This window comes from Aethalodelphis obliquidens, unplaced genomic scaffold, assembly GCF_003676395.1.
Source record: "Aethalodelphis obliquidens isolate GAN/ISIS:26980383/991018 unplaced genomic scaffold, ASM367639v1 scaffold7, whole genome shotgun sequence".
Lineage (NCBI taxonomy): Eukaryota > Metazoa > Chordata > Mammalia > Artiodactyla > Delphinidae > Aethalodelphis > Aethalodelphis obliquidens.
Genome location: NW_020837951.1, coordinates 18,332,004 through 18,354,274, shown reverse-complemented (window position 1 = coordinate 18,354,274; position 22,271 = coordinate 18,332,004). Strand labels below are relative to the sequence as shown.

Genomic DNA, 22,271 nt, shown 5'->3' with positions numbered 1-22,271 from the left:
AGGAGATGACCTCTTAAAGGGGCTGTGGGCTTTAGATGAAGGACTAGCCACTGCTCATATGTGACTTGACAAGGAGCAGAAGAATAAAATCCCAGTCTCAGTCATCTCCTTCCCTTCAATCTCTTATCTGTTCTTCCCAGTGGCCGAATCCAAGTGAACATCACCGGGCAAGGGACCTCACTGATACAGCATGCAGAGGTCTGTGTCTCAGCTCAGAGAGCAGAGGGGAAAGGGGAAAAGGGTGGTGATGCAAAGGAAGACTTGGGGAGGAATGGCAACTTGACTTGCCCATATGAAGTTTCCTGAGCAGAGTTGGGATGACAGTTCCTGCTTATAGAGCAGTTACTTTGTGGCAGGCACTATCCCGTATGCATTTACTTGCATTGATTAACCCACTGAATTCTTATAACAATCTTACGAGGTAGCACTCTCATAACTACCAAGTGAAACTGAAATAGCTCATATTAAACTGTTCTCGATTGGGTCACATAAAATGCCAGAAGCACTTAATCAGGGTTGACAAAATGTTGATGGGGGAGAAACAGGAACAGATTGTGGGAAGTGAAACCCCAAACTCCAACCTCTTCATCTACCAGAGGTCTGGGCATTAGTCACCTAGAGGAGCTGTGGTAGAAGAGTAACATCTCCCCAAAGAAGTCCGTGCCCTAATCCCTGGATCATGTGAATATGTTACCTTACATGGCAAAAGAGACTTTGTAGATGTGATTAAGGTTACAGATTTTAAGATAGAAAGATTATCCTGATTTATCCAGGTTGGCCTTAATGACATGGGCTCTTCAAAGCAGAGAACTTTCTCCAGTCAGAAGCAGAAGAGTTGTGGCAGAAGGGTAAGTCAGAGAGATTGCAAGTATGAGACTAGTTTCTGTGAAGGAGGGGGCCAGGTGGGAGGGCTAAAAAGAGGCCCTGAAGAACTAAAGGTGGCCTCCAGCTGACAGCCAGGAAGGAAATATGAACGTTAGCTCTAAAACCTCAAGGAGCTGGACTCTGCCGACAACCTAAATGAGTTCTCCCTTGTAGACTCCTGATACGAGCCCAAGCCAGCTGGCAACTTGATTTCAGCCTTGTGAGAACTGAGACAGAGAAACAGCTGAGTCTACCCAGATTCCTGGCCTAGAGGACAGTGAGATAATAGATATGTGCTGTTTTAATTCACTATGTACATGGTAGATTTTTTTATGGTAGCAATATAAAGCTAATACAGGGATGCATGTAACCTGGATTGGATCCCCAGGAGCTCTGAGCTCTGTGGAGACATTCTTCTTGTCCAAGCTCCTCATTCTACGGGGATCCTTGCTACTATATTCCTGTTAAATATTGCTGGACCCACCAGAATAGCCCAAATTTTTAAAAAAATGACAACACCAGGTGGCTGAGCATGTAGAGCAACTGGAATGTTCATACAATGTTCATGGAAATATAAAATGGTAGGACCACTTTGGAAATATTTGTTGCAGTTTCTTATAGAACTAAACATACACCTAATACTGTCCCCCAGGAATCCTAATCATAGGCACTGTCCCAAGAAAATGAAAACATATGTCCACAAAACACCTTTTACATGAATATTCATAAAAGCTTTATTCAAAACAGCTCAAAACTGGAAACAGCCCAGGTTTATGTCAACAGGATAATGGAAAAATAAACTGTGATAAGTGCATACAATAGAGTACTATATGAAATGTCTAGAACAGGCAAATCTGTAGAGACGTAAAGTAGAATAAAACTTGCCAGAGTCTGGGGTGGAAAGGGGGACTGGGTGTAATGGTTGATGTGTGCAGGATTTCTTTTGGTGGCAATGAAAATGTTCTGGAATTAGAGAGTGGTGACGGTTGCATAACGCACTAAAAACCACTGATTTGTACGCTTTAAAAGGGTAAGTTTTGGTATATTATATATATCTCAAATTTTTAAAAACAGCAAAAAAGAGAAAGAACAAATTACAGATACATGTAATGACGCAGGTGAAACTCAAAAATTTATTGTGAAAGAAGCTTCACACAAAAGAGAACTTTATAATCTCACTGATGGGAAAACTTAGAAGAGGCAAAATTAAACTGTGGTGAAAACAATTTGGAAGAATGGTTGCATTTAGGGTGATAGAAGTGAGGATTGACTGTGGAGTGGTATGAGAAATCTTTTTGGTGTGATGGTGCTGTTTTATATCTTGATAGGTGTTTGGGTCACACAGGTATATGCATTTGTCAAACCTCATCAAATGGTACATTTTTTTTTTTTTTTTTTTTTTTTTTTATTAAGAAGACGTTGGGGGTAGGAGTTTATTAATTCATTTATTTATTTTTGCTGTGTTGGGTCTTCTTTTTTGTGCGAGGGCCTTCTCTAGTTGTGGCAAGCGGGGACCACTCCTCATCGCGGTGCGCGGGCCTCTCACTATCGCGGCCTCTCTTGTTGCGGAGCACAGGCTCCAGACGCGCAGGCTCAGTTGTTGTGGCTCACGGGCCTAGTTGCTCCACGGCATGTGGGATCTTCCCAGACCAGGGCTTGAACCCGTGTCCCCTGCATTAGCAGGCAGATTCTCAACCACTGAGCCACCAGGGAAGCCCCAAATGGTACACTTTAGATTTGCGTACCCACTGCATGTGAATTTCACCCCACAGAAAAAGAAACAAATGCTGAACTTCAGTAAAGGAATGTAGGCTAACATATTTAGAGGGAAGTGTATCGATGTCTGCGACTTAATCTGAAATGCAGAAAAAACAACACTGCACTGTCAGGTAAACAAAGGGATGAATGGGTGAATGGTTATGGGATAAAGCAAGTACAGTAAGATGCTAATTTTAGAATCCAGGACAGAGGCATGTGCTATCCCTGCTACTTTTATGTTTGAAATGTTCTTAGTAAAATGTTAGAAAATACTCCTTGGTCTTTGCTTGAATATTTATAATGAAGGGTACTCATCTCATAATACAGCCCATATTATCGTCCATCAGCTCTTGATGTCAGAATCATCTTCCAGTTAATCAAGATTTTGCTTTAATTCCATCCAGCAGCTCTTGTTTCATCTTCTGGGGTCCCCTAGAAAAGTCTACTCCCCAAACCCTTTAGAAGGTTGCCTGGGGTAGTGCAGGAACATGGGCTATGGAGGGTTCAAGACCTGGTCCTGCCCCTAGTGCCTCACTACTCTAAGTGCAGTTCTCCGACCAACAGTACAGACATCACTTGGGAGTTTCTTAGAAATGCATAATCCTCATCCCAGAGCTACTGAATCAGAATCTGCAATTTAACAAGATGCTTGAATCCTCTGGATGCAAGTCAAACTTTAAGGTATGACCAGGGCAATAAAGCAAAAATATAAATGTGACTTGTGTCAGGGTAATAGCATTAGGGAGAGTGAATTCAACGGAATAAAGACGTATTTAGGAGAGATAAAGAACTAGGAGATTAGAGTGACAGTGGGGAGGGATGAGGGGAGTTGAAGATGATACAGACGTTTACAAGTGTGGGTGACTGGGTGGGTAAGAGGGAATCTGGACCTGAGGAGGCAGAGCGTCTGCTGTTTGGCTGACATGGATACAATGCCAGACTTACAGGAATATGTCCATCCTTAGCTGCTATACCTCTTGAGATTTACTTTGATATCCTCTCCAAATATAAAACCTTCTCCTAGTCTGGTGCTTCTATGAGCAAAACTCCCGAAACCCTCCTTGCCAAGGTTTTGCCCTTGTTTTGCTCATCCAAAAGCACTTTCCAAGAGAATCATGTGGCTTTCCTTCCATTTCCCGCCTCCTCCTTCCAATTATGTAAACATACCACCAGTGTTTTAAACATTAAAAAAAACAGACAAAAAAATCCCGATATAGATCAATTCATCAATACTTCTAAATGAGGCTTTTTCACGACAGAACATCTGCCCAGGGACTAGGGCTCTGCTTTCTTAATACTGATGACCTTGGTTACCAGGACTTCCCAGAGGATCTTTTGTTTTGATGTTGTTTTAATGAACACACAACACTGTTTTCCAACTCAGGGCAAACATCCAGGAGCACGTCCCTTCCTCACCCTTCATGAGCCCTTCACTGAGTCTGCAACTTCTATTAACTCTAATGGTCCTTGCTGGTGGTGAATGTTCCCTCTGAGCATGCTGGGAGCTCACCTAATTGGGTCTATCTCATTGCGGCCTGAAATAGCCCTGAGGGGAGCAGTGACCTAGGGCTGACTACCTGGTTATCTCATCCTTCAAGGTTCAGCTCAAATAGCTCAAATAATATATGCTTAGTGAAGCCCTCTCTAACTTCCCCACCTGCCTCTTAATGTGGCTCAGGTAGTTAGTAACCTCTTGAATTATGTACATCCTTCTAATTGTAGAGGGAAGAAATATATACATTAACCAAACAGTTGGCAAGAAAATCCCTCCTGGGGTGGGAAATGTTTGTCTATTAAAGTACCCTGATTAACTCCTCACAGTGGAAGGTGAGACCCTGAGGACATGGTTAGAAAAAGTCAGGAAATAAAAGAGATTCATAAATTGCTCACTATTGGAAAATCAGTGAAGCTGAGGAATAGAAGAGAGAAGAGAGGTGAGGGGAAAAGAGCAACGTGGCAAAGGATTAGAGACTGAATCCTGAGCATGTCTGAAGCTTGAAGCTTGAACTCAAGTCATCCAGATACCATAACTGATGGCACAATGGCCATCTCCACCTCTCCTTGGACGAGAAAGAGCATGGGATGTCTTTATGGAAATGGTGCTATGAAAATGCAGATACATTTATAAGCACAATATCTCACTTATTCAAAAATAACAATTTCTAACACAGTGCATGACCTATGGATAGGCAATGAAAGGCTCTGAGTAGCTGACATAAAGATATAAATAGCAATTCTCAATAATAAGGCATAGCTGTCATAGACAGAGCTTGCACAAGGCATCAGACATTTTGTTGAATTCTTCCTCATACATTATATCTTGTTATATGTGCAAAAATCACATACATATTTGCCATATTTCTGATAAGGAAACTAAATCTTGGAAGGCTAGATGGATGCCAAAGTTCTCTCAGTTAGAATATGATGGAGTTGGCTCTAGCATGCTGATTCCAAAATGCCCATTCTTCATCAAACGTTCTTCTTTTTCAAAACTTTACTGGACTGTAATTGCTTTACAATGTTGTTAGTTTCTCCCGTATAACAAAGTGAATCACCTGTATGTACACATATATCCCCATATCCCCTCCCTCTAGCACCTCCCTCCCACCCTCCCTATCCCACCGCTCTAGGTGGTCACAAAGCATTGAGTTAATCTCCCTGTGCTATGCAGCAGCTTCCCACTAGCTGTCTATTTTATATTTGGCAGTGTATATATGTCAGTGCTACTCTCTCACTTCGGCCCAGCTTCCCCTTCCCTCACTGTGTCCTCAAGTCCATTCTCTATGTCTGCGTCTTTATTCCTGCCCTGCCACTAGGTTCATCAGTACCGTTTTTTTAGATTCCATAATATATGCGTTAGCATACAGTATTTGTTTTTCTCCTTCTGACTTAACTTCACTCTGTATGACAGACTCTAGGTCCATTCACCTCACTACAAATAACTCAATTTCATTTCTTTTTATGGCTGAGTAATATTCCATTGTATATATGTGCCTCATCTTTATCCATTCATCTATTGATGGACATTTAGGTTGCTTCCATGTCCTGTAAATAGTGCTGCAATGAACACTAGAGTACATTTATCTTTTTTGAATTATGGTTTTCTCAGGGTATATGCCCAGTAGTGGGATTGCTGGGTCATATGGTAGTTCTATTTTTAGTTTTTTAAGGAATCTCCATACTGTTCTCCATAGTGGCTATATTAATTTACATTCCCACCACCAGTGCAAGAGGGTTCCCTTTTCTCCACACCCTCTCCAGCATTTATTGTTTGCAGAGTTTTTGATGATGGCCATTCTGACTGGTGTGAGGTGATACCTCATTGTGGTTTTCATTTGCATTTCTCTCATGATTAGTGATGTCGAGCATCTTTTCATGTGTTTTTTGGCAATCTGCACATCTTCTTTGGAGAAATGTCTAATTAGGTCTTCTGCCCATTTTTGGATTGGGTTGTTTGTTTCTTTGATATTGAGCTGCATGAGCTGCTTGTATATTTTGGAGATTAATCCTTTGTCAGTTGCTTCATTTGCAAATATTTTCTCCCATTCTGAGGGTTGTCTTTTCCTCTTGTTTATGGTTTCCTTTGCTGTGCAAAGGCTTTTAAGTTTCATTAGGCCCCATTTGTTTATTTTTGTTTTTATTTCCATTATTCTAGGAGGTGGGTCAAAAAGGATCTTGCTGTGATTTATGTCCTAGAGTGTTCTGCCTATGTTTTTCTCTAAGAGTTTTATAGTGTCTGGCCTTACTTTTAGGTCTTTAATCCATTTTGAGTTTATTTTTGTGTATGGTGTTAGGGAGTGTTCTAATTTCATTCTTTTACATGTAGTTGTCCAGTCTCCCCAGCACCACTTATTGAAGAGGCTGTCTTTTCTCCATTGTATACTCTTGCCTCTTTTGTCAGAGATAAGGTGACCATATGTGTGTGGGTTTATCTCTGGACTTTCTATCCTGTTCCATTGATCTATATTTCTGTTTTCGTGCGAGTACCATACTGTCTTGATTACTGTAGCTTTGTAGTACAGTCTGAAGTCAGGGAGCCTGATTCCTCCAGCTCTGTTTTTCTTTCTCAAGATTGCTTCGGCTATTCAGGGTCTTTTGTGTTTCCATACAAACTGTAAAATTTCTTGTTGTAGCTCTGTGAAAAATACCACTGGTAATTTGACAGAGATTACATTGAATCTGTAGATTGCCTTGGGCAGTATAGTCATTTTCACAATGTTGGTTCTTCCAATCCAAGAACATGGTATATTTCTCCATCTGTTTGTATCATCTTTAATTTCTTTCATCAGTGTCTTATGGTTTCCTGCATACAGGTCTTTTGTCTCCTTAGGTAGGTTTATTCCTAGGTATTTTATTCTTTTTGTTGCAGTGGTAAATGGGAGTGTTTCCTTAATTTCTCTTTCTGAATTTTTGCTGTTAGTATACAGGAATGCAAGAGACTTCTGTGTATTAATTTTGTATCCTGCTACTTTACCAAATTCATTGATTAGCTCTAGTCGTTTTCTGGTGGCATCTTTAGGATTTTCTATGTATGCCATCTGCAAACAGTGACAGTATTACTTCTTTTCCGATTTGGATTCCTTTTATTTCTTTTTCTTCTGCAATTGCCATGGCTAAAACTTCCAAAACTATGTTGAATAATAGTTTCACCAAATAGTCTTAACCGAAGCATCTTTCTCTAGATAACCAACAGTGCCTACTAAACCAAGTCTCCATCTTTTAACCATAAAATAGTCCCTTGGGTTCCAGAGGAGAGCTTATTTACACTTTATATAACAACTTACTTCTGTGTGACTCTTTGGTTGATTTATTAAAACATCCAAAACTAAACATTCAATGAGGAATGGTGGTAAGGGACTCTGAGAAGTAGATCCATCAACAACCTCAACAAGTGGCGGGAAACTGAATACCTGAGTGAAGATAAAAGGAACAAAAACAAAACAAAAAAACACAGCCCAAACGAACAAACAATCGAATGTGAAAAAATTGGGTTCTAGGTCAAGCAGTCGAAGTTGTCACTGTACTTTGGTACAGAATGTGGCCGTGAAAAGTGTTAGAAAGACATCTTGTTATTCTATTTCCATTTCGAAGTAGCATGAAAGGATGAAATACATTTCAGGGGACAAAAATCCAACTCAAATGGCTAAAATTAACAGTGGTGCAGTGGAACAGCTCTAGCTATGGAAAGAGTAGACTTACGTGCTCACGCTGGCCTTGCACATGCTAGTGCTGTGACAGGGGGCCTCATCATTCTGAGTCATACTTTGCTTCTCTCTACAGCTCGAATACTAATTGTATCTGTTTCTGAGGGTCCTTGTGAAGAGGAAATGGATGGCATCTATAACATGCTTGGCACATGGTATGTTCAGTACAGCTCTATTAAATCACATTTAAGGACAGACTCGATGCCCAAATGGAAAAGTTCTGGCGTTTGGAAGGGATTTCCAACATGGAGCAGGTCTTGTTTGAAAATGGTGCATGTGTGCAGTATTCACTCATCATTAGGAGGAGGAACAGGAGGCGGCTTTCCCACTCCTGGGTTATCTATCTCCACTCTGTGAGGAGAGCTGTAACATGTCTGATAGACTAGCTCTCGCTCTTCACATCCCAGCCAGCATAGCCCAGGAGACAGAAATAGCATTCATCGAAAGCCGCAATTACCTCATTTCACTGGCCTGTTTGTGTGAGATGTGCCTTGCCTCACAGTGACTGCACGGGGCCAAAAGTCCAGCAAACAGAGCCACTGCTTGTCCAAGAAATGGCCCTGCAAACAGGAGAGGACAGCATGTTCCCTGAGTAGATTGGGACCCTTGGCTGTTTTGCGGGTGTTTTTGTTTTTCAAGCCAGAAACAGTGTCTGAAAACTGCTGGGGATTTCCCAAGCCCCATTCGTCAGATGGCCAGGCTTCCTCTGACATCATCTCTGAGTGATGCAGTGCAGAGAGAGGGTCACACACGAGGCAATCGCGGGGCAACCTTAGCACGATTGCGGGAAATCAGAGAGTTAGTGCCAAGGTGGTCAGAAAAACAAGGCGGACTTTCTGAAACAGTGCGTGGCACATGGTGGGCATTCAGGGAGTACTTCCTGAACGGAACGTGGAGGGATTGAATAAGTGACTTCCAGATTGTGCAGCTAGTACATGGTAGAGATGAGATTTCAGCTAGGGTGACCAACTGTCGTGGTTTACCTGGGATTAAGGGGTTTCTCTGGATATGTGACTTTGGATGCTAAAATCAGGAAAGTCTGGGGCAAACTGGAATGAGTTTGTCACATTAATTTCAACCCAGGTTTGTCTGACTCCAAAGCTCATGCCTTTAAACATAAAACAAAAACCTGTCCTCAAGGAGACTTAAGTTTAATAGGAGATTAAACATGGGAACAGATAACTGTAATATACATTGAAAGGGCTTACTTGCTCCAGAGAAGGATTAGCAGCTTAGTCAAGCACCATTCATCAACACCCATGACTCCTCCTTTCTAAGAGCAGTCCAGTTTTGTTCAGGAAATCCTTCTACTAAACATGTGCTTCAATGAGCCAGTCCCAGAAACTGCACTCCCCTTGCCAGTGAATGGTTTAGGAATGAGCATGTGACATAATGTTGGCCAGTGAAACATGAGAAAAAGTCTGATGGTCAGATTCTTGGAAAGGTTCCCTTGTTCTTAAAAAGAAACCAATGTCAACAAAAGCTCTTTTCACCCACTGGACATAGTTATGTCTGTAAGTGACAGAACTGTGGTGGCTGTTTTAGATTTACCAAGGGAACTAGAGCTAGGATGGAAGATGCGGAAGGTGGAAAGGGCCTGTGTCTTTTATGATATTGTTGAGCTATTCGATGAACTGACCTGCAGCTGTCCTAACTCAGGATTGAGGTGCATCGTCTTTATGATTGAAACTATTTGAGACAAGGCATTCTGTTCTGCAGTCGACAATATTCTATGTTTTTTTTCAATTGTTCTTGCTTTAAAGAAATGATCATCCATCGTTAAACACACAAATCCCTCTGTGCCCTGCTCTAGAGCACCATACATGGAGTTGCCTATTTGAAAATTAACTCAAATGCAAAATAATGCTTGTGATTCAAGAGTCTGGTATTTTGATTTTTCCCTTTAGGACTAAGGTGAATATGTATCACAGTTTGTTCAGGATAGTGCTGGTTTATACCTGTGCAGTCGACAACATTCTAAAAAGATACAGTGTTCAGAATGGGACATGCCATCAGAGGAAGGGGAGATGCTCACCAGTTGACGACACAAGGAAGGCTTTATGAAGGATACAACACTTGGAATTGTGCTGTGGAGGAAGGATATTCTTTCAATAGACGAAAGCAGGCATAGGAAATAAAACTATTAAAACTAGAGAGGATGTGTAATCTAGGAATAGCTGGAGAAGAGCAAGTAGTCTAATTTGGCTAAAGCAAAGGTTTATGGAAGTGATTAATGGAACAGAAGCAGGAAATGTACTCAGGAAGTAAAGCATAGAAGACTTTTAATTCCAGGCTAAGTAAACTAGATTTTCCCCATAGATGATGGACAGTCACTGAAAATGGGTGACTAGACCCAAATTACTGTTGACCACCTGGACTTCTCCTTCATTTAGATTTACTGAATACTTAGAGCCATAATTCTCAACTTTAGAAGCATGCTAGAATCACCCAAAGGCCATTAATCACCTCTTTCTCTCCCTATATGCCACATATAAGGGATGTGAGCAGACTGTATTGCTCTGGGGAGAGAGGCCTGGATGTTTTTTACTTTCTGTTAAGCTCCCTGGTGATTCTGAAGTGCAGTCATGTTTGAGAACCATTGACTTAGCCATCTATTATTCTGTATATTTTCGGTGTACTAATATGAGAAGTCTACTAGAAAGTCAAGCTGTAAGGAATATTGGAGATTTTCTAAGTAAACACCTTTCATTTTTGGCTAATCACTGTCCTGCCTACCTCTAAAATAAAGGCATTATAAATGCTTAAGGGCCTTGAAAATGTACCATTACCACCACCACTATTATCATTTTAATTGGGATTAAAAGGAAATACATAGCAGTTAAATGATTTGTCCAAAGCCAACCTGCATATTAGTATCAGATCTGGGACTGGAAACAAGTTTTCAAAATTACCTAGCATACTTTCCACTAAACTGAGTTGTTTCAGTAATGTATATTTCCCCAAAAGTTTTAAAATTACTCTTTGTGAAGAAAACATGTGTTTGTATATTTCTTTGTATCCTCCCAGATACATCCTCCTCAGACTGTAACCTTCCTGAGTAACTGCCTCTCATATAATTGATTAAATACCAACTTATCCGGTGATTCCAAAGCAGTAGTGGGCATCAGAATTACCCAGAGGGCTTGTTCAAACAGATTTCTGGGCTTCACCCTCAGCATTTTTGATTCAGTAGGTCCGAACTGATTCATATTCATAGAATATTCTCAGGTGAGGTCTATGCTCCGAGTCCAGAGATAATACTTTGGGAATCACTACGCTTGTCCAAATCCAGAGGCAGATCTTTTGTCTAAAGTTTATTTTTTAGTCAAATAAGGCTGGTCTGGATTCCAGATCTGGCGCTCTCTATCTGTCTGACTTTGAGCAAACTGCCTCCTCTGTTTAAGTCTCTGTTTTCAGATCTATAAAATGGAGCTGTTAATAAATACCTAGGAAGTATTATCATACAGTGGTTAGCATACAGAAAGGACTCATTGACTGTCCATTTCCTAGCTCCTTTTCCCTTTACTGACTTTCTGTTGACAATCTACCTTTTCCAGGAAGAGAAACGCTGCCTGGCTCCAGTGGTAGATTCATGACTCCTCTCGTAGCTGGCTCTCCTTCAATGAGCTTGAGTTTCTTCCACCAATTGCTAACACACATATGGAGCCTATTTCTAGGAAATGTTATACAAATCATTTCAAAGGGGGAAAATGTGATAGGCAAATTATGTCAATATTATCCTCAAAGCAGTATTTTGGAGATAAAACCTATCCCATATGTTCTGTTTCACTTACTTTGGAGTTTTTAACAGTTTAACCATAGCAGCTGCTCCTGTGATCTCTAATTGCCTGCAACATTAAACAATGGATGCATATCAGTTCCCAGACTTTTCCTTCTGTGTCAACCTCAGAGCTTCCAGATATTTACAGATTTCTCCAGGTCGTTTCATTCCTCTTGTGCTGAACTCTGTCAGCCTATGACTGAGCAAAAGATGGTATGGGATGGATCCAGGTGACCTTGGGCATGAGCCTTGGTGAAACCAGAGCAGTAACAGATGGGGTTCCAGACCCGGAGACAATCTGGCTCCACGCAATCTTCCCATGACTCAAAGGACCTTGACTAAATTTCCGTCACCACTCCTGGCTGATGGGTGATTTTCCATGTGAATTTTCTGGGACCTTCTTCATCAGAAACTATGTACAGCCATGTACCTTATTGTGTATGCAAGGAACCTGAAATTTGCTGCTTATTCCTTTTTTTTTTTGAATCTGCTATTTCAAGTCAGTTTCCAAGTCCGGTCAGTGCTTCCACCTAAGCTCTTGATTCTCTCTGTTCTCTCAGTCTCCACTGCTCTTACATAAGCCACCGTCTTTTTAAGCTAAGGTCACTATAATATCATCCCAACCAATATTTCCTGACTTCTATTGAACCCCATTCCACCTATGCCTTCCCACAGCTGGAATGATCTTTCTAAGGCACAAATTGTACCATGTCATTCCCTTGAATCCCTTTCCAGGGACTTCCAACTAGACTCAGAAACTGAGTCCAATCTCATCATCCTGGTTGACTCTAAATCTGCACTGTCCAATACGGTACCCACTAGCCACATGTGGCTACTTAATTTACATTTAAATTAATTACAATTTCATAAAGTTGAAAATGAAGTTCCTCAGTCACACTAGCCACATTTCAAGTGCTCAATAACCATGTGTAGTTAGGAGCTACTGTTTTGGACAATGAAGATACAGACTATTTCCATCATCACAAAACTTTCTATTGGAAAGCGCTGCTCTAAATATTGAAAGCTGGTTAACATTACTTACCTTACTGTGATGCTATACATGGCCATCATACTGGGAAACGGTGCCTGTGAACACTGATGAAGGGAATGTAAACTGATGTGAGCATTCTACAGTGCAACAGTTCTTAATGAAATTAAGGATGCTTATAAGCTCCAGAGAACTATCACACAGCTCTCAAAGGGAATACACTCAAGGTTGTTTGTCACAGCATTATTTGGGCAAGCAGTTTATGGAAGACAACCTAAGAGTTCATGACCAGGGGACTGGATGAGTCAAATATGGAAGATGCATATTGCAGAATACTGTGAAGCAGCGAGAAGCAAATGACTAGATACACACATACTTATCTTTAAAACATATTGTTATATTCTTATTGTGGAATATGAGTTAGCAGTAAAATAATTTTAAAAGTACTAATATATGCCAAAACTTGGATGGATCTCACAGATAGTAAGTTGAATAAAATAAGCCAGACAGAAGAGGGTACATACTTTATGATTCCACGCTTATGAAGTTCACTGAACATGCAAAATAATTTTTGGTGATAGAAATCAGAACAGTGGTTGCATCTAACTGGGGATTTACTATAAAGGGACAGAAGGAAACTTTCTGGGGAGATAGAAATGTTCTATATTTTGATCAGCGTGTCCATTACATGGAAATATACATTTTTCAAACTTATTTAACTATATGCTTAAGATCTGTGTGTTTTACCATATGTAAACAGACCCCAATAAAATTAGTTATTTTTTAAAAATATATAGTTTTAAAGGCAAAAAGATTAGTTTCAGATGAGATATACAGCCATCTATATATGCATTCAAAACCACAATAAGTATTTTATAAAGTTACTCATAAACAAAAGGATACATAACTAAAACTTTGAATCAGTATTTTTGCTGAGGATCAGGGGACATAAATGCTAGTAGGGATTAGGGATGAAAGAGATATAAATTAGGATAAAGTAGACTAGTGAGGGTCCTTAAATGGACTAGAGGCGATTGAGCCGTGACTGGGGAGTGTGATCAAGTCAACTCAACTTTCTGTACCAGAAACCAATAAGACCTTCACTGGGAGAGAGCTCCTCTCTTTTTTTCCCGGGGTGGCTGAACTAGGATTGTGTAATACTTGTACGAGGTGGAGTCTAGAGGAGAGAAAGGGGATGAGCTGCACAGGAGGGATGGAGATACTGCGGGAGGGGAAGAGGGAGATGGGGAGAGAGAAGGGGAAGAAATGGAACAGCTAGACATTTGAATCTTCAGAGTTTCTGAGACAGCTCCATCTCTGGAATTTTCAGGAATATAAACACATATATTTCCTCCCCCCCCCCCCCCGTTAAACTAGTTTGAGTGGGTTTCTCTCATTTGCTTTCAAAAATGTACTAATATCCTAAAGTAGTTTAATATTTTAAAGAATCTGTGTTAAGTCCTATTTTAGCATTTCAAAAACTTTTTATCATGGAAATAGTCAAATATATACACAAATTGAAAGATTAGTATAAAGAGTTCTCAGCTTTAACGAGTTTTAGAATATTGCTAATATACTATATATCTCACACAAAAATACTTACGTATGCCTAAAGTTAAGAACTGTTTTTAAAAATATAACCATGATACTAAGATTACACCAATTTTCCCCTTAACATTACCAAATACACAATGTTCAAATTTCCCTAATTGTTTAATAAATATCATTTTACCATATTTTTTCAAAGCAAGATCCAAACAATACCTAAAACAATTAATATTAATATGTTTCTTGAATTTATTTTAATTTACCGTTTCCCCATCCCTCTGTGTGTACGTGTGCGCCCATACATGTGAGCCTGTGTATAACTTATTTGTTGAAGAAACTCGCACTTTGCTCCCACAGAATTTTCCTTATTCTGGATTTTTAGACTGCACTCTTGCTTCATATCTTACCCTGGTCCTGTATTTTCTATGAACTAATAAGTTTTACTTTAATTCTTAGGCAAGAAGACTTTATGGAGGTATTCTATAGTTTCTGTTGCATCACATCAGAAGACAATTAATGTCTGATAATGTCTCTTCCAGTGATGTTAAGAGTGATCAGTACCTTCAGGTGTTTTCAGCTGGATCCATCTATTTTAAACTTCCTTATCAGCTTTTTACCTAAGGTTTGAGAATCCATTGATGATCGTTCATCATTTCATGAAAGGGGCTAAAACGTTGATTTCTTTTTACTCCTGTGTTTAATAGCTGTACATGGTCTATGAAGAAAGCTTTTCTTTTCACATTATTTGGATACGTGAGGTACAGTTCTTATAGGAAAGACACATTAATGCTTGATTCTTTCCCCATGTTTAACAGTTTTCAGAGTAAGCTGACACTTATAAAGGCAATAAATGAGTTTGGGATTTTTGTTTAAAAATATCTTTATGAGCTCATGGATTATAAAATATTTTATATGTTTAAATCTATTTCATTTATTATTCTCTTTGCGGCCCAAATGTTCTATTTTTGGCCAATGGCAGCTCATGAGTCCTTTTGATCCAATGTCATTCATTGATAGACCTACTTTTTTTTTTTTAAATTGGAATATAATTGCTTTACAATGTTGTGTTAGTTTCTGCTTTACAATGAAGTGAATCAGCTCTATGTATACCTCTATCCCCTCCATCTTGGACCTCCCTCCCACCCACCCCCATCCTACCCATCTAGTGTGATAAGATGTCCCAGGCTCCTCTCATGTTCCTGACCCGAGACCTGGGGAATTAATTATTTCTCCAAGGTACACTTTTTCTTTTTTTGGTGGGAAATCGCATTTTGAAACAACACCATCTGGGAACTAACAGTGATCGTCACTGCTAGTCATTATGGATCGGACATTGCTTCTCAGTACTTTCAGTGGACAGAGCTAGGAAATATATATATTTTTAAGAGAAAATATTTTTCTATTTCCAACCACATGTAGACAATTTGTGGTTTGGTTAACATCTTGATTTTAAATTTTTATCTCATCTGCTGAAAAAATATTGATTTTTAAATACTTACTTGCTTTATACAACTATAAGATAATAGTATGGGAATAAGGAGGCCAATATTATTACTATCAATATCATTGTTGCAAGCAAGAGTGTTTTGGCAGTTCATGTTCTCCTTGGTATATGTTACCACATTATCCTATTTATAGTCAATTAAAATGAGTCTTCCATGTGTAGCTAAGTCACTGACTTAACACACAGATCCATTTGTTACATTTTACTTTTTGGTGGATTGTTATTTGATTTTTATGGATTGCCATCTTTATTTCTGATTTAAAAAAAAATATTTAAAATATTTACATGGCTCCAAAGTCCTGTTTACAAAATGAGATATATTCAGACAAAGTTAGATTTTATTTTAACCTTTACCTGTCTCCCTCCTCCTCCCTATAGATAACTGCTTTAATTTGCTTATTCTTCTATTTTTATGTATGTGCATATGTGGATCTTAGATAAGAGGTAACATGTGCTATACATGCTGTTCTGCACCTTGTCAAGACTTATTTCAGAAGTGAAGAATCCTTCCTTTGAGATATTCTATTTTCCTGCACCTACCTCAATTATTTAAGTAAAAGTAGGGGTTTATGTAGAGCAAGTTTTCTTAACAAAAGGCACACTTGTATCTTGTAACCAATGTGAAAAGGACTTGAAAAGTTAAGAAGTTCCTTTGAAGGCTAATGTCTAGGACTATTAAGATTCACAGCAGAGTTTCTTTCCTCTTTGGAGTTAAACAGATTTTAGATGAAGAAAGTGTAGGCTTTGCTAATGGAGATGGCCTTGTGTATATACCGAACTGGGTTTGTGGACATTAAAAGCTACTTGACATGCACCGATCTTTTACTGGTAAGAATTTGGGAATAGCAATTTCTTTCCTGCTTCTTTGATCTCCTCCCAAATCCCGTGGTGGTACATTATGGCTGCAGAGAACTGTAAATATTAGCAAGCAGCAATTTGAAAGAGCTAAAAAATGTAGTTGCAGAGGCAATTCAAACATCAGGTACCCTTCTCATCATCCGGACTCTGGTTTTAGAGCTATTGAGGGAATTCTGTCAAATCTCAAACTGCATCGGATCGCTGATCTGGTATGAATACTCAAGTTACTCTGAATAGCTGCATTTTCAATGCATGAAAGCAGCTGTTACTTCCTCCTGTCCTTTCCTTAAAACAAAAACCAAAAAACATACATATACATACATATATGTGTGTGTGTATATATATATATATATATACACACACACACACACACACACACACACACACACACACACATACATATACTTCACTGAAAAGGCATTTCTATCTGAGGACAAATACAGCAGTTTTGAATAAGGAGGTTGAAATATCTACCCAGTCTAGATGTATGTCTGATCCTTAGTGTTCTCTCACTGAGGTCTTTTCATACCCATTTGCAGTTTGGGAGTCCTATTCAGTAAGTGTGCCTGGGTGGTTAATGACAAAGAGAGACATTGTACACCTCCTACTACAATCACTGTGAAGAGACTGAAGGTTAATAAGAAGGGCAAAGGTACAGACTGAAAATCCTATGCTCTTTTTCTCTTTCCTATAAATTGTAGTATAGAAGATAAATGCATAGTTTATTTTTAGCTGTACAAAATAAATTTTATTTTACTAATATTGTTCACATTCAAACACACACACACATTGTATGTTAATTATCTCTAATTCTGTCCATGCTATTTATTGGGGTTTCCCATCTTCCAGCATTCTGAATTATCAAAAAATGATCTGTGTCTACAAAAATGGAAACTACTTGCCTCAAGGAGACTGAAGAATGGGGAAGAGGGTGTTGGGGAGGATTCACCTTTCCTTAAAGATCTTTGTCACTAACACTTAAGGACCTTTTTGACCTCAAAACCTTTCAGTATCAGTCACCATCCTTCTGAGGTAAATAAAAGAGAAACTGATGTCAAAACAAATGGCTGTCTCCATAAATTCTAACCAAGTCAGTAATAATTCCAGAAGAGAATGAGCTGCTGCTTGCTGCGTCCTTCGAGATTTTAAAACTGTCTGGCTGAGTATTTAAGCTGACCTGCCCACACTCGACTCCTACTGCATCCCTGCCTACCTTCCCCAAACCTTCCTTCTCCAGAATTAATGGAGGAGACACGATCGGGAGAAACAGCTGAAGTAGGAGCTGCGTGAAATTCTTGTTCATCTAGCAGCATGCTGTGCGACCTGAGGCCAGCTTTTTTCCTCTCTGCACCTCAGTTCCTCTCACCATAAAATGAGAGGCTTGGAATAATCATCTCCATGGCTCCTTTCAACTCTGACATTTGGGGGAATCTACAAAAATGCTCCAAGATATTAGAAGAGTTCCATTTAAACACCTGGCCACTTTAGAAGCGTTTTGCATATATATTGTATTTCACTTGCTAAATCGCTAAATAAACCTGATGTGAGTGATCCCCAAGAGGACACGAGACCAAATTGCAAATGTCTGTTTGTGATGATGGAGGTCTTGTAATCTGCGCATTGATCCTAGAAAGCCTTTGGGTGCTTCTCAGAGTAACGTAAGATTATAAAGTGATGTATTACCCACGAGAAATCCTTTCCCATTTACATTTCATTTTCCTCTGTGGTATTTAACTTATTTTTTTATTATGTGCCACCATCATAAATATTTATACTGCAATGTATGATTGGTCAATAAAGAAAAATCAATACTGGGTTTTTGCTGCCCAGGAAAGAGATTGTTCTTTACCTGATTCTAATCAAGAATCTCAAAAAAAAAATCACAGGTGGGAAGGTGGAATAGGGACCCAACTGGGAAAAGGAAAACATGTATTATTTATTTTATATTTTTATATTATATATATTTTATACTTACACACACTCACACTGATACACAAAGGCTTTTTGTTTAAAACTCTCTTGTTAGCAACCTTCAATTCAGTCTAACTGCCTTCCTATAGTGCCTATGAATTACAGAAAATGATGAACTTTAATACAGAAAGCCATCACAGTTACTCCATTGTGGTTGTATCTGCCATTATATATAAGGGAGATGAACTTGGAAGTAAGAAAAAAAAGTTTGCTCATCACTTCCATAAGCCATATTTACCAAGTACTGACTCTATGCCAGGTAATATGCTTGTGTTCCAGCTGAAAGGATCACGCTCTTACTTTATAATAAAGGGAGTAGACAAACAAAGGGGATAAGTCCTGTTAGGCGATTAAAACAAGCTTAGGTGATAGAGAGTCACTGAATGTCTGTTTAGATTGGTTAGAGAAATTCTTGAGAAGTAACTGTAGAAACTACAATCAGATCATCAATAAAATTACTACAATCCAACTGAGGAAGTCAGACACACAAACAAGTAATTGCAATACAGGCAAGAAGTGGCCAGTGCTCCAAAAACTCTTGCTATGCTCAGTGGGTGGTTTATGGACCAGCAATATCAGCATCACCTGGGAGCTTCATAGCAATGGAGAATCAGAGATCCCACCCTAGATCTGCTGCATTTTAACACATTTTCCAGGTAATTCAAAGGCACATGAACGTTAGAGCAACACTGCTCTTAACAAAACAGAACTCAGAGGAAAAAGAAATCATATCCAGCTTGCAGATGGAAGGGTTCCTGGAGGAAGAATTATAAAGGCAACCTAAGAAAATGGATAAGATTCAAGTCATTCTTTATCATTTCTTCTCCATGTTATTTAGAGGGATTCACAACTAGACCATACAATGAGACACATCATGCTAAAATTAACAACAGCATCAAAAATAATAATATACTTAGGAATAAATTTAATCAAGGAGGTGAAAGATATGTACACTGAAAACTATAAACACGGAGGAAAGAAATTGACGAAGTCACAAATAAATGGAAAGATATCCCACTTTCATGTACTGGAAGGATTAATATTGTTAAAAAATTTATACTACCCAAAGAGATATAAAGATTCAATGTGATTACTACCATAATTCCAATTGCATCTTTCACAGAAATAAAAAAAAAAAATTCTAAAATTTATATAGAACCATAGAAGTCTCCAAATAGCCAAATTAATCTTGTGAAAGAAGAACAGAGTTGGAAGCATCACACTTCCTGATTTCAAATTACGTTACTAAGTTATAGTAATCAAAATAGTATGGTACTGTCATAAAAACAGACACATAGACCAATGGAACAGAATCAAGAGCCCAGAAATAAACCTGTGCATATACAGTCAACTAATTTTCAACAAAGGTACCAAAAGTATACAATGACAAAAGGATAGCCTTCAATAAATAGTGCTGAGCAAAGTGTATACACATGTGCAGAAGAATGAAATTGGCCCCTTATCTTACACCATGAACAAAAACCAACTCAAAATGGATTAAAGAAAATATAAGACCTGGAATCATAAAACTTCTAGAAGAAAACATAGGGTAAAAGCTCCTTATACTGGTCTTGGCAATGATTTTCTGGATATGACATCAAATGCTTACATAACAAAAGGAAAAATAAACAAATGGGACTCTATCAAACTAAAAAGGTTCTGCACAGAAAAGGAAAAAAAAATCAATAAATGAAAAGGCAATGATGATTGGGAGAAAATATTTGCAAACCGTATATCTGAAAAGGGATTAATATTCAAAATATGTAAGAAACTCATACAACTCAATAGCAAAAAACAACACAATTAAAAAGTGGGCATCCTGGGTCGGCATAGCCATGGCAGCTAGTGTCCTTTGCGCCTGTGTCCACCGACTGCCTGCGGCCTTTGTGCTGCTGCCCAGGCTGCTCATGCTGGCCATGGCCCAGCCACTCAGCACTACCCTTTTCCCCACGGGGGCCCAGAGGAGGCCTGGAGCTCCACAGTTGGCCTCACTGCTTGTGCAGTTTCCAGTTGGAGTTACACAGCTGTGCCCCCAGTATAGTGAGGCACTCCTTTGACATTAGAGGGGATCAAGGACCCTGTCCTTTACGTCTTGAAACTCTATGACAAGATTGACCCAGAAAGGCTCTCAGTAAATTCCCATTTTATGAAAGATCTGGGCTTAGACAGTTTGGACTGAGTGGGGATTATAATGGCCATGGAACATGAATTGGGGTTTGAAATTCTTGATGTAGATGCAGAGAAGTTAATGTGCCCACAAGAAATTGTAGATTACATTGCAGATAAGAAGGATGCATATGAATAAAATATCAGACCCCCCCCTTTTTTTTAACATCTTTATTGGAGTATAACTGCTTTACAATGGTGTGTTAGTTTCTGCTTTATAACAGAGTGAATCAGCTATACATATACATATATCCCCATATCTCCTCCCTCTTGTGTCTCCCTCCCACCCTCCCTATCCCACCCCTCTAGGTGGTCACCAAGCACCGAGCTGATCTCCCTGTGCTATGCGGCTGCTTCCCACCAGCTATCTATTTTACATTTGGTAGTATATATATGTCCATGCCACTCTCTCACTTTGTCCCAGTTTACCCTTCCCCCTCCCCGTGTCCTCAAGTCCATTCTCTATGTCTGCATCTTTATTCCTGTCCTGCCCCTAGGTTCTTCAGAACCATTTAAAAAAATTTTTTTTCATTCCATATATATGTGTTAGCATATGGTATTTGTTTTTCTCTTTCTGACTTACTTCACTCTGTATGACAGACTCTAGGTCCATCCACCTCACTACAAATAACTCAATTTCATTTCTTTTTATGGCTCAGTAATATTCCATTGTATATATGGATCTTCTTTATCCATTCATCTGTTGATGGACACTTAGGTTGCTTCCATGTTCTTGCTATTGTAAATAGAGCTGCAATGAACACTGTGGTACATTACTTTTTTTGAATTATGGTTTTCTCAGGGTTTATGCCCAGTAGTGGGATTGCTAGGTCATATGGTAGTTCTACTTTTAGTTTTTTAAGGAACCGCCATACTGTTTTCCATAGTGGCTGTATCAATTTACATTCCCAGCAACAGTGCAAGAGGGTTCCCTTTTCTCCACACCCTCTCCAGCATTTACTGTAGATTTTTTGATGATGGCCATTCTGACTGGTGTGAGGTGATACCTCTTTGCAGTTTTGATTTACATTTCTCTAATGATTAGTGATGTTGAGCATCCTTTCATATGTTTGTTGGCAATCTGTATATCTTCTTTGGAAAAATGTCTATTTAAGTCTTCTGCCCATTTTTGGATTGGGTTGTTTGTTTCTTTGATATTGAGCTGCATGAGCTGCTAGTAAATTTCGGAGATTAATCCTTTGTCAGATGCTTCATTTGCAAACATTTTCTGCCATTCTGAGGGTTGTCTTTTCATATTGTTTATGGTTTCATTTGCTGTGCAAAAGGTTTTGATTTTTATTAGGTCCCATTTGTTTAATTTTATTTCCATTACTCTAGGAGGTGGGTCAAAAAGGATCTTGCTGTGATTTATGTCATAGAGTGTTCGGCCTATGCTTTCCTCTAAGAGTTTTATAGTGTCTGGCCTTATATGTAGGTCTTTAATACATTTTGAGTTTATTTTTGTGTATGGTGTTAGGGAGTGTTCTAATTTCATTCTTTTACATGTAGCTGTGCACTTTTCCCAGCACCACTTATTGAAGAGGCTGTCTTTTCTCCATTGCATATTCTTGCCTCCTTTATCAAAGATAAGGTGACCATATGTGTGTGGGTTTATCCCTGGGCTGTCTA

General features: G+C 39.1%; 1 pseudogene; it reads left to right on the top strand.

Moving 5' to 3' along the window:
- The first annotated feature begins 20,311 nt into the window (after positions 1-20,311).
- Positions 20,312-20,787, top strand: LOC113620214 (acyl carrier protein, mitochondrial pseudogene; annotated as a pseudogene).
- The last annotated feature ends 1,484 nt before the right edge of the window (positions 20,788-22,271 follow it).